This window comes from Schistocerca cancellata, chromosome 1, assembly GCF_023864275.1.
Source record: "Schistocerca cancellata isolate TAMUIC-IGC-003103 chromosome 1, iqSchCanc2.1, whole genome shotgun sequence".
NCBI lineage: Eukaryota > Metazoa > Arthropoda > Insecta > Orthoptera > Acrididae > Schistocerca > Schistocerca cancellata.
The window spans coordinates 5,528,437-5,539,365 of record NC_064626.1 but is presented as its reverse complement, the minus strand read 5'-3'; positions in this window follow the sequence as shown (position 1 = coordinate 5,539,365).

The window sequence follows — 10,929 nt, the reverse complement described above, 5'->3', positions numbered from 1 at the left end:
TTGAGTGATCCATCGTCATTAGGTGGCCCTGAAAGTTATAATTCACTATCAGTTTTTCGTCCGATTCGGAAATCTTTGACTCACAGCAGAACGGCCATAAGGTGCTCGAGGCAGCAATAGACCCATGGAGACAAGTCTGCTGGAGGACGATGTATTGAATCGGGACGCAATTTGAGTGATCCATCGTCATTAGGTGGCCCTGAACGTTACAATTCACTATCAGTTTTTCGTCCCATTCGATAATCTAGACTCACAGCATAACGGCCATAAGGTGCCCGAGGCAGCAATAGACCCATGGAGACAAGTCGGCTGGAGGACGATGTATTGAATCGGGACGCAATTTGAGTGTTCCATCGTCATTAGGTGGCCCTGAATGTTACAATTAACTATCAGTTTTTCGTCAGATTCGAAAATCTTTGACTCACAGCAGAAGGGCCATCGGGTGCCCGAGGCAGCAATAGACCCATGGAGACAAGTCTGCTGGAGGACGATGTATTGAATCGGGACGCAATTTGAGTGATCCATCGTCATTAGGTGGCCCTGAACGTTACAATTCACTATCAGTTTTTCGTCCGATTCGAAAATCTTTGACTCACAGCAGAACGGCCATAAGGTGCCCGAGGCAGCAATAGACCCATGGAGACAAGTCTGCTGGAGGACGATGTATTGAATCGGGACGCAAATTGAGTGTTCCATCGTCATTACGAGGCCCTGAACGTTACAATTCACTATCAGTTTTTCGTCAGAATCGAAAATCTTTGACTCACAGCAGAATGGCCATAAGGTGCCCGAGGCAGCAATAGACCCATGGAGACAAGTCTGCTGGAGGACGATGTATTGAATCGGGACGCAATTTGAGTGATCCATCGTCATTAGGTGGCCATGAACGTTACAATTCATTATCAGTTTTTCGTCCGATTCGAAAATCTTTGACTCACAGCAGAACGGCCATTGGGTGCCCGAGGCAGCAATAGACCCCTTGGAGACAAGTCTGCTGGAGGACGATGTATTGAATCGGGACGCAATTTGGGTGATCCATCGTTATTAGGTGGCCCTGAACGTTACAATTCACTATCAGTAATTTCGTCCGATTCGAAAATCTTTGACTCACAGCAGATCGGCCATAAGGTGCCCGAGGCAGCAATAGACCCATGGAGAAAAGTCTGCTGGAGGACGATGTATTGAATCGGGACGCAATTTGAGTGTTCCTTCGTCATTAGGAGGCCCTGAACGTTACAATTCACTATCAGTTTTTCGTCCGATTCGAAAATCTTTGACTCACAGCAGAACGGCCGTAAGGTGCCCGAGGCAGCAATAGACCCATGGAGACATGTCGGCTGGAGGACGATGTATTGAATCGGGACGCAATTTGAGTGATCCATCGTCATTACGTGGCCCTGAATGTTACAATTCACTATCAGTTTTTCGTCAGATTCAAAAATCTTTGACTCACAGCAGAACGGCCATAAGGTGCCCGAGGCAGCAATAGACCCATGGAGAGAAGTCTGCTGGAGGACGATGTATTGAATCGGAACGCAATTTGAGTGATCCATCGTCATTAGGGGGCCCTGAACGTTACAATTCACTATCAGTTTCTCGTCCGATTCGAAAGTCTTTGACTCACAGCAGAACGGCCATAAGGTGCCCGAGGCAGCAATAGACCCATGGAGACAAGTCTGCTGGAGGACGATGTATTGAATCGGGACGCAATTTGTGTGGTCCATCGTCATTAGGTGGCCCTGAATGTTACAATTAACTATCAGTCTTTCGTCCGATTCGAAAATCTTTGACTCACAGCAGAACGGCCATAAGCCGTCCGTGGTAGCAATCGACCCATGGAGACTAGTTGGCTGGAGGACGATGTTTTGAATCGGGACGCAATTTGAGTGATCCATCGTCATTAGGTGGCCCTGAACGTTACAATTCACTATCAGTTTTTCGTCCCATTCGATAATCTAGACTCACAGCAGAACGGCCATAAGGTGCCCGAGGCAGCAATAGACACATGGAGTCAAGTCGGCTGGAGGACGATGTATTGAATCGGGACGCAATTTGTGTGGTCCATCGTCATTAGGTGGCCCTGAATGTTACAATTAACTATCAGTCTTTCGTCCGATTCGAAAATCTTTGACTCACAGCAGAACGGCCATAAGGTGCCCGAGGCAGCAATAGACCCATGGAGACAAGTCTGCTGGAGGACGATGTATTGAATCGGGACGCAATTTGAGTGCTCCATCGTCATTAAGAGGCCCTGAACGTTACAATTCACTATCAGTTTTTCGTCCGATTCGAAAATCTTTGACTCACAGCAGAACGGCCATAAGATGGTCGAGGCAGCAATAGACCCATGGAGACAAGTCTGCTGGAGGACGATGTATTGAATCGGGACGCAATTTGAGTGATCCATCGTCATTAGGTGGCCATGAACGTTACAATTCACTATCAGCTTTACGTACGATTCGAAAATCTTTGACTCACAACAGAACGGCCATAAGGTGCCCGAGGCAGCAATAGACCCATGGAGACGAGTCTGCTGGAGGACGATGTATTGAATCGGGACGCAATTTGAGTGTTCCATCGTCATTTGGAGGCCCTGAATGTTACAATTCACTATCAGTTTTTCGTCCGATTCGAAAATCTTTGACTCACAGCAGAACGGCCATAAGGTGCCCGAGGCAGCAATAGAACCATGGAGACAAGTCTGCTGGAGGACGAAGTATTGAATCGGGACGCAATTTGAGTGTTCCATCGTCATTAGGAGGCCCTGAACGTTACAATTCACTATTAGTTTTTCGTCCGATTCGAAAATCTTTGACTCACAGCAGAACGGCCATAAGGTGCCCGAGGCAGCAATAGACCCATGGAGACAAGTCTGCTGGAGGACGATGTATTGAATCGGGGCGCAATTTGAGTGATCCATCGTCATTAGGAGGCCCTGAACGTTACAATTCACTATCAGTTTTTCGTCCGATTCGAAAATCTTTGACTCACAGCAGAACGGCCATAAGGTGCCCGAGGCAGCAATAGACCCATGGAGACAAGTCGGCTGGAAGACGATGTATTGAATCGGGACGCAATTTGAGTGATCCTTCGTCATTAGGTGGCCCTGAACGTTACAATTCACTATCAGTTTTTTGTCAGATTCGAAAATATTTGACTCACAGCAGAAAGGCCATTGGGTGCCCGAGTCAGCAATAGACCCATGGAGACAAGTCTGCTGGAGGACGATGTATTGAATCGGGACGCAATTTGAGTGATCCATCGTCATTAGGTGGCCCTGAAAGTTACAATTCACTATCAGTTTTTCGTCCGATTCGGAAATCTTTGACTCACAGCAGAACGGCCATAAAATGCCCGAGGCAGCAATAGACCCATGGAGACTTGCCGGCTGGAGGACGATGTATTGAATCGGGACTCAATTTGAGTGATCCATCGTCATTAGGTGGCCCTGAACGTTACAATTCACTATCAGTTTTTCGTCCGATTCGGAAATATTTGACTCAAAGCAGAACGGCCATAAGGTGCCCGAGGCAGCAATAGACCCATGGAGACAAGTCTGCTGGAGGACGATGTATTGAATCGGGACGCAATTTGAGTGTTCCATCGTCATTAGGAGGCCCTGAACGTTACAATTCACTATCAGTTTTTCGTCCGATTCGAAAATCTTTGACTCACAGCAGAACGGACATAAGGTGCCCGAGGCAGCAATAGACCCATGGAGACAAGTCGGCTGGAGGACGATGTATTGAATCGGGACGCAATTTGAGTGATCCATCGTCATTAGGTGGCCCTGAACGTTACAATTCACTATCAGTTTTTCGTCCGATTCGAAAATCTTTGACTCACAGCAGAACGGCCATTGCGTGCCCGAGTCAGCAATAGACCCATGGAGACAAGTCTGCTGGAGGACGATGTATTGAATCGGGACGCAATTTGAGTGATCCATCGTCATTAGGTGGCCCTTAACGTTACAATTCACTATCAGATTTTCGTCCGATTCGGAAATCTTTGACTCACAGCAGAACGGCCATAAGGTGCCCGAGGCAGCAATAGACCCATGGAGACAAGTCTGCTGGAGGACGATGTATTGAATCGGGACGCAATTTGAGTGTTCTATCGTCAGTAGGAGGCCCTGAACGTTACAATTCACTATCAGTTCTTCGTCCGATTCGAAAATCTTTGACTCACAGCAGAACGGCCATAAGGTGCCCGAGGCAGCAATAGACCTATGGAGACAAGTCGGCTGGAGGACGATGTATTGAATCGGGAAGCAATTTGAGTGATCCATCGTCATTACGTGGCCCTGAATGTTACAATTCACTATCAGTTTTTCGTCAGATTCGAAAATCTTTGACTCACAGCAGAACGGCCATTGGGTGCCCGAGGCAGCAATAGACCCATGGAGACAAGTCTGCTGGAGGACGATGTATTGAAACGGGACGCAATTTGAGTGATCCATCGTCATTAGGTGGCCCTGAACGTTACAATTCAGTATCAGTTTTTCGTCAGATTCGAAAATCTTTGACTCACAGCAGAACGGCCATTCGGTGCCCGAGTCAGCAATAGACCCATGGAGACAAGTCTGCTGGAGGACGATGTATTGAATCGGGACGCAATTTGAGTGATCCATCGTCATTAGGTGGCCCTGAACGTTACAATTCACTATCAGTTTTTCGTCCGATTCGGAAATCTTTGACTCACAGCAGAACGGCCATAAGGTGCCCGAAACAGCAATAGACCCATGGAGACAAGTCTGCTGGAGGACGATGTATTGAATCGGGACGCAATTTGAGTGTTCCATCGTCATTAGGAGGCCCTGAACGTTACAATTCACTATCAGTTTTTCGTCCGATTCGAAAATCTTTGACTCACAGCAGAACGGCCATAAGGTGCCCGAGGCTGCAATAGACCCATGGAGACAAGTCTGCTGGAGGACGATGTATTGAATCGGGACGCAATTTGAGTGTTCCATCGTCATTAGGAGGCCCTGAACGTTACAATTCACTATCAGTTTTTCGTCCGATTCGAAAATCTTTGACTCACAGCAGAACGGCCATAAGGTGCCCGAGGCAGCAATAGACCCATGGAGACAAGTCGGCTGGAGGACGATGTATTGAATCGGGACGCAATTTGAGTGATCCATCGGCATTACGTGGCCCTGAATGTTACAATTCACTATCAGTTTTTCGTCAGATTCGAAAATCTTTGACTCACAGCAGAACGGCCATAAGGTGCCCGAGGCAGCAATAGACCCATGGAGACAAGTCTGCTGGAGGACGATGTATTGAATCGGGACGCAATTTGAGTGATCCATCGTCATTAGGAGGCCCTGAACGTTACAATGCACTATCAGTTTTTCGTCCGATTCGAAAATCTTTGACTCACAGCAGAACTGCCATAAGGTGCCCGAGGCAGCAATAGACCCATGGAGACAAGTCTGCTGGAGGACGATGTATTGAATCGGGACGCAATTTGAGTGTTCCATCGTCATTAGGAGGCCCTGAACGTTACAATTCATTATCAGTTTTTCGTCCGATTCGAAAATCTTTGACTCACAGCAGAACGGCCATAAGGTGCCCGAGGCAGCAATAGACCCATGGAGACAAGTGGGCTGGAAGACGATGTATTGAATCGGGACGCAATTTGAGTGATCCATCGTCATTAGGTGGCACTGAATGTTACAATTCACTATCAGTTTTTCGTCCGATTCGGAAATCTTTGACTCACAGCAGAACGGCCATAAGGTGCCCGAGGCAGCAATAGACCCATGGAGACAAGTCTGCTGGAGGACGATGTATTGAATCGGGACGCAGTTTGAGTGTTCCATCGTCATTAGATGGCCCAAAATGTTACAATTAACTATCAGTTTTTCGTCAGATTCGAAAATCTTTGACTCACAGCAGAACGGCCATTGGGTGCCCGAGGCTGCAATAGACCCATTGAGACAAGTCTCCTGGAGGACGATGTATTGAATCGGGACGCAATTTGAGTGATCCATCGTCATTAGGTGGCCATGAACGTTACAATTCACTATCAGTTTTTCGTCCGATTCGAAAATCTTTGACTCACAGCAGAACGGCCATAAGGTGCCCGAGGCAGCAATAGACCCATGGAGACAAGTCTGCTGGAGGACGATGTATTGAATCGGGACGCAATTTGAGTGATCCATCGTCATTAGGTGGCCCTGAACGTTACAATTCACTATCAGTTTTTCGTCCGACTCGAAAATCTTTGACTCACTGCAGAACGGCCATAAGGTGCCCGTGGCAGCAATAGACCCATGGAGACAAGTCGTCTGGAAGACGATGTATTGAATCGGGACGCAATTTGAGTCATCCATCGTCATTAGGTGGCCCTGAAAGTTATAATTCACTATCAGTTTTTCGTCCGATTCGGAAATCTTTGACTCACAGCAGAACGGCCATAAGGTGCTCGAGGCAGCAATAGAGCCATGGAGACAAGTCTGCTGGAGGACGATGTATTGAATCGGGACGCAATTTGAGTGATCCATCGTCATTAGGTGGCCCTGAACGTTACAATTCACTATCAGTTTTTCGTCCGACTCGAAAATCTTTGACTCACTGCAGAACGGCCATAAGGTGCCCGTGGCAGCCATAGACCCATGGGGACAAGTCTGCTGGAGGAGGATGTATTGAATCGGGACGCAATTTGAGTGATCCATCGTCATTAGGTGGCCCTGAACGTTACAATTCACTATCAGTTTTTCGTCCGATTCGAAACTCTTTGACTCACAGCAGAACGGCCATAAGGTGCCCGAGGCAGCAATAGACCCATGGAGACAAGTCTGCTGGAGGACGATGTATTGAATCGGGACGCAATTTGAGTGTTCCATCGTCATTAGGAGGCCCTGAACGTTACAATTCACTATCAGTTTTTCGTCCGATTCGAAAATCTTTGTCTCACAGCAGAACGGCCATAAGGTGCCCGAGGCAGCAATAGACCCATGGAGACAAGTCGTCTGGAAGACGATGTATTGAATCGGGACGCAATTTGAGTGATCCATCGTCATTAGGTGGCCCTGAAAGTTATAATTCACTATCAGTTTCTCGTCCGATTCGGAAATCTTTGACTCACAGCAGAACGGCCATAAGGTGCTCGAGGCAGCAATAGACCCATGGAGACAAGTCTGCTGGAGGACGATGTATTGAATCGGGACGCAATTTGAGTGATCCATCGTCATTAGGTGGCCCTGAACGTTACAATTCACTATCAGTTTTTCGTCCCATTCGATAATCTAGACTCACAGCATAACGGCCATAAGGTGCCCGAGGCAGCAATAGACCCATGGAGACAAGTCGGCTGGAGGACGATGTATTGAATCGGGACGCAATTTGAGTGTTCCATCGTCATTAGGTGGCCCTGAATGTTACAATTAACTATCAGTTTTTCGTCAGATTCGAAAATCTTTGACTCACAGCAGAACGGCCATCGGGTGCCCGAGGCAGCAATAGACCCATGGAGACAAGTCTGCTGGAGGACGATGTATTGAATCGGGACGCAATTTGAGTGATCCATCGTCATTAGGTGGCCCTGAACGTTACAATTCACTATCAGTTTTTCGTCCGATTCGAAAATCTTTGACTCACAGCAGAACGGCCATAAGGTGCCCGAGGCAGCAATAGACCCATGGAGACAAGTCTGCTGGAGGACGATGTATTGAATCGGGACGCAAATTGAGTGTTCCATCGTTATTACGAGGCCCTGAACGTTACAATTCACTATCAGTTTTTCGTCAGATTCGAAAATCATTGACTCACAGCAGAATGGCCATAAGGTGCCCGAGGCAGCAATAGACCCATGGAGACAAGTCTGCTGGAGGACGATGTATTGAATCGGGACGCAATTTGAGTGATCCATCGTCATTAGGTGGCCATGAACGTTACAATTCACTATCAGTTTTTCGTCCGATTCGAAAATCTTTGACTCACAGCAGAACGGCCTTTGGGTGCCCGAGGCAGCAATAGACCCATGGAGACAAGTCTGCTGGAGGACGATGTATTGAATCGGGACGCAATTTGGGTGATCCATCGTTATTAGGTGGCCCTGAACGTTACAATTCACTATCAGTAATTTCGACCGATTCGAAAATCTTTGACTCACAGCAGATCGGCCATAAGGTGCCCGAGGCAGCAATAGACCCATGGAGAAAAGTCTGCTGGAGGAGGATGTATTGAATCGGGACGCAATTTGAGTGATCCATCGTCATTAGGTGGCTCTGAACGTTACAATTCACTATCAGTTTTTCGTCCGATTCGAAAATCTTTGACTCACAGCAGAACGGCCATAAGGTGTCCGAGGCAGCAATAGACCCATGGAGAAAAGTCTGCTGGAGGACGATGTATTGAATCGGGACGCAATTTGAGTGATCCATCGTCATTACGTGGCCCTGAATGTTACAATTCACTATCAGTTTTTCGTCAGATTCAAAAATCTTTGACTCACAGCAGAACGGCCATAAGGTGCCCGAGGCAGCAATAGACCCATGGAGACAAGTCTGCTGGAGGACGATGTATTGAATCGGGACGCAATTTAAGTGATCCATCGTCATTAGGGGGCCCTGAACGTTACAATTCACTATCAGTTTTTCGTCCGATTCGAAAGTCTTTGACTCACAGCAGAACGGCCATAAGGTGCCCGAGGCAGCAATAGACCCATGGAGACAAGTCTGCTGGAGGACGATGTATTGAATCGGGACGCAATTTGTGTGGTCCATCGTCATTAGGTGGCTTGAATGTTACAATTAACTATCAGTCTTTCGTCCGATTCGAAAATCTTTGACTCACAGCAGAACGGCCATAAGCCGTCCGAGGTAGCAATAGACCCATGGAGACAAGTTGGCTGGAGGACGATGTTTTGAATCGGGACGCAATTTGAGTGATCCATCGTCATTAGGTGGCCCTGAACGTTACAATTCACTATCAGTTTTTCGTCCCATTCGATAATCTAGACTGACAGCAGAACGGCCATCATGTGCCCGAGGCAGCAATAGACCCATGGAGTCATGTTGGCTGGAGGACGATGTATTGAATCGGGACGCAATTTGTGTGGTCCATCGTCATTAGGTGGCTCTGAATGTTACAATTAACTATCAGTCTTTCGTCCGATTCGAAAATCTTTGACTCACAGCAGAACGGCCATAAGGTGCCCGAGGCAGCAATAGACCCATGGAGACAAGTCTGCTGGAGGACGATGTATTGAATCGGGACGCAATTTGAGTGCTCCATCGTCATTAAGAGGCCCTGAACGTTACAATTCACTATCAGTTTTTCGTCCGATTCGAAAATGACTCACAGCAGAACGGCCATAAGGTGCCCGAGGCAGCAATAGACCCATGGAGACAAGTCGGCTGGAAGACGATGTATTGAATCGAGACGCAATTTGAGTGTTCCATCGTCATTAGGAGGCCCTGAACGTTACAATTCACTATCAGTTTTTCGTCCGATTCGAAAATCTTTGACTCACAGCAGAACGGCCATAAGGTGCCCGAGGCAGCAATAGACCCATGGAGACAAGTCTGCTGGAGGACGATGTATTGAATCGGGACGCAATTTGAGTGTTCCATCGTCATTAGGAGGCCCTGAACGTTACAATTCACTATCAGTTTTCCGTCCGATTCGAAAATCTTTGACTCACAGCAGAACGGCCGTAAGGTGCCCGAGGCAGCAATAGACCCATGGAGACAAGTCGGCTGAAGGACGATGTATTGAATCGGGACGCAATTTGAGTGATCCATCGTCATTACGTGGCCCTGAATGTTACAATTCACTATCAGTTTTTCGTCAGATTCGAAAATCTTTGACTCACAGCAGAACGGACATAAGGTGCCCGAGGCAGCAATAGACCCATGGAGACAAGTCTGCTGGAGGACGATGTATTGAATCGGGACGCAATTTGAGTGTTCCATCGTCATTAGGAGGCCCTGAACGTTACAATTCACTATCAGTTTTTCGTCCGATTCGAAAATCTTTGACTCACAGCAGAACGGCCATAAGGTGCCCGAGGCAGCAATAGATCCATGGAGACAAGTCGGCTGGAAGACGATGTATTGAATCGGGACGCAATTTGAGTGATCCATCGTCATTAGGTTGCCCTGAAAGTTACAATTCGCTATCAGTTTTTGGTCCGATTCTGAAATCATTGACTCACAGCAGAACGGCCATAAGGTGCTCGAGGCAGCAATAGACCCATGGAGACAAGTCTGCTGGAGGACGATGTATTGAATCGGGACGCAAATTGAGTGTTCCATCGTTATTACGAGGCCCTGAACGTTACAATTCACTATCAGTTTTTCGTCAGATTCGAAAATCTTTGACTCACAGCAGAATGGCCATAAGGTGCCCGAGGCAGCAATAGACCCATGGAGACAAGTCTGCTGGAGGACGATGTATTGAATCGGGACGCAATTTGAGTGATCCATCGTCATTAGGTGGCCATGAACGTTACAATTCACTATCAGTTTTTCGTCCGATTCGAAAATCTTTGACTCACAGCAGAACGGCCATTGGGTGCCCGAGGCAGCAATAGACCCATGGAGACAAGTCTGCTGGAGGACGATGTATTGAATCGGGACGCAATTTGGGTGATCCATCATTATTAGGTGGCCCTGAACGTTACAATTCACTATCAGTAATTTCGTCCGATTCGAAAATCTTTGACTCACAGCAGATCGGCCATAAGGTGCCCGAGGCAGCAATAGACCTATGGAGAAAAGTCTGCTGGAGGAGGATGTATTGAATCGGGACGCAATTTGAGTGATCCATCGTCATTAGGTGGCTCTGAACGTTACAATTCACTATCAGTTTTTCGTCCGATTCGAAAATCTTTGACTCACAGCAGAACGGCCATAAGGTGCCCGAGGCAGCAATAGACCCATGGAGACAAGTCTGCTGGAGGACGATGTATTGAATC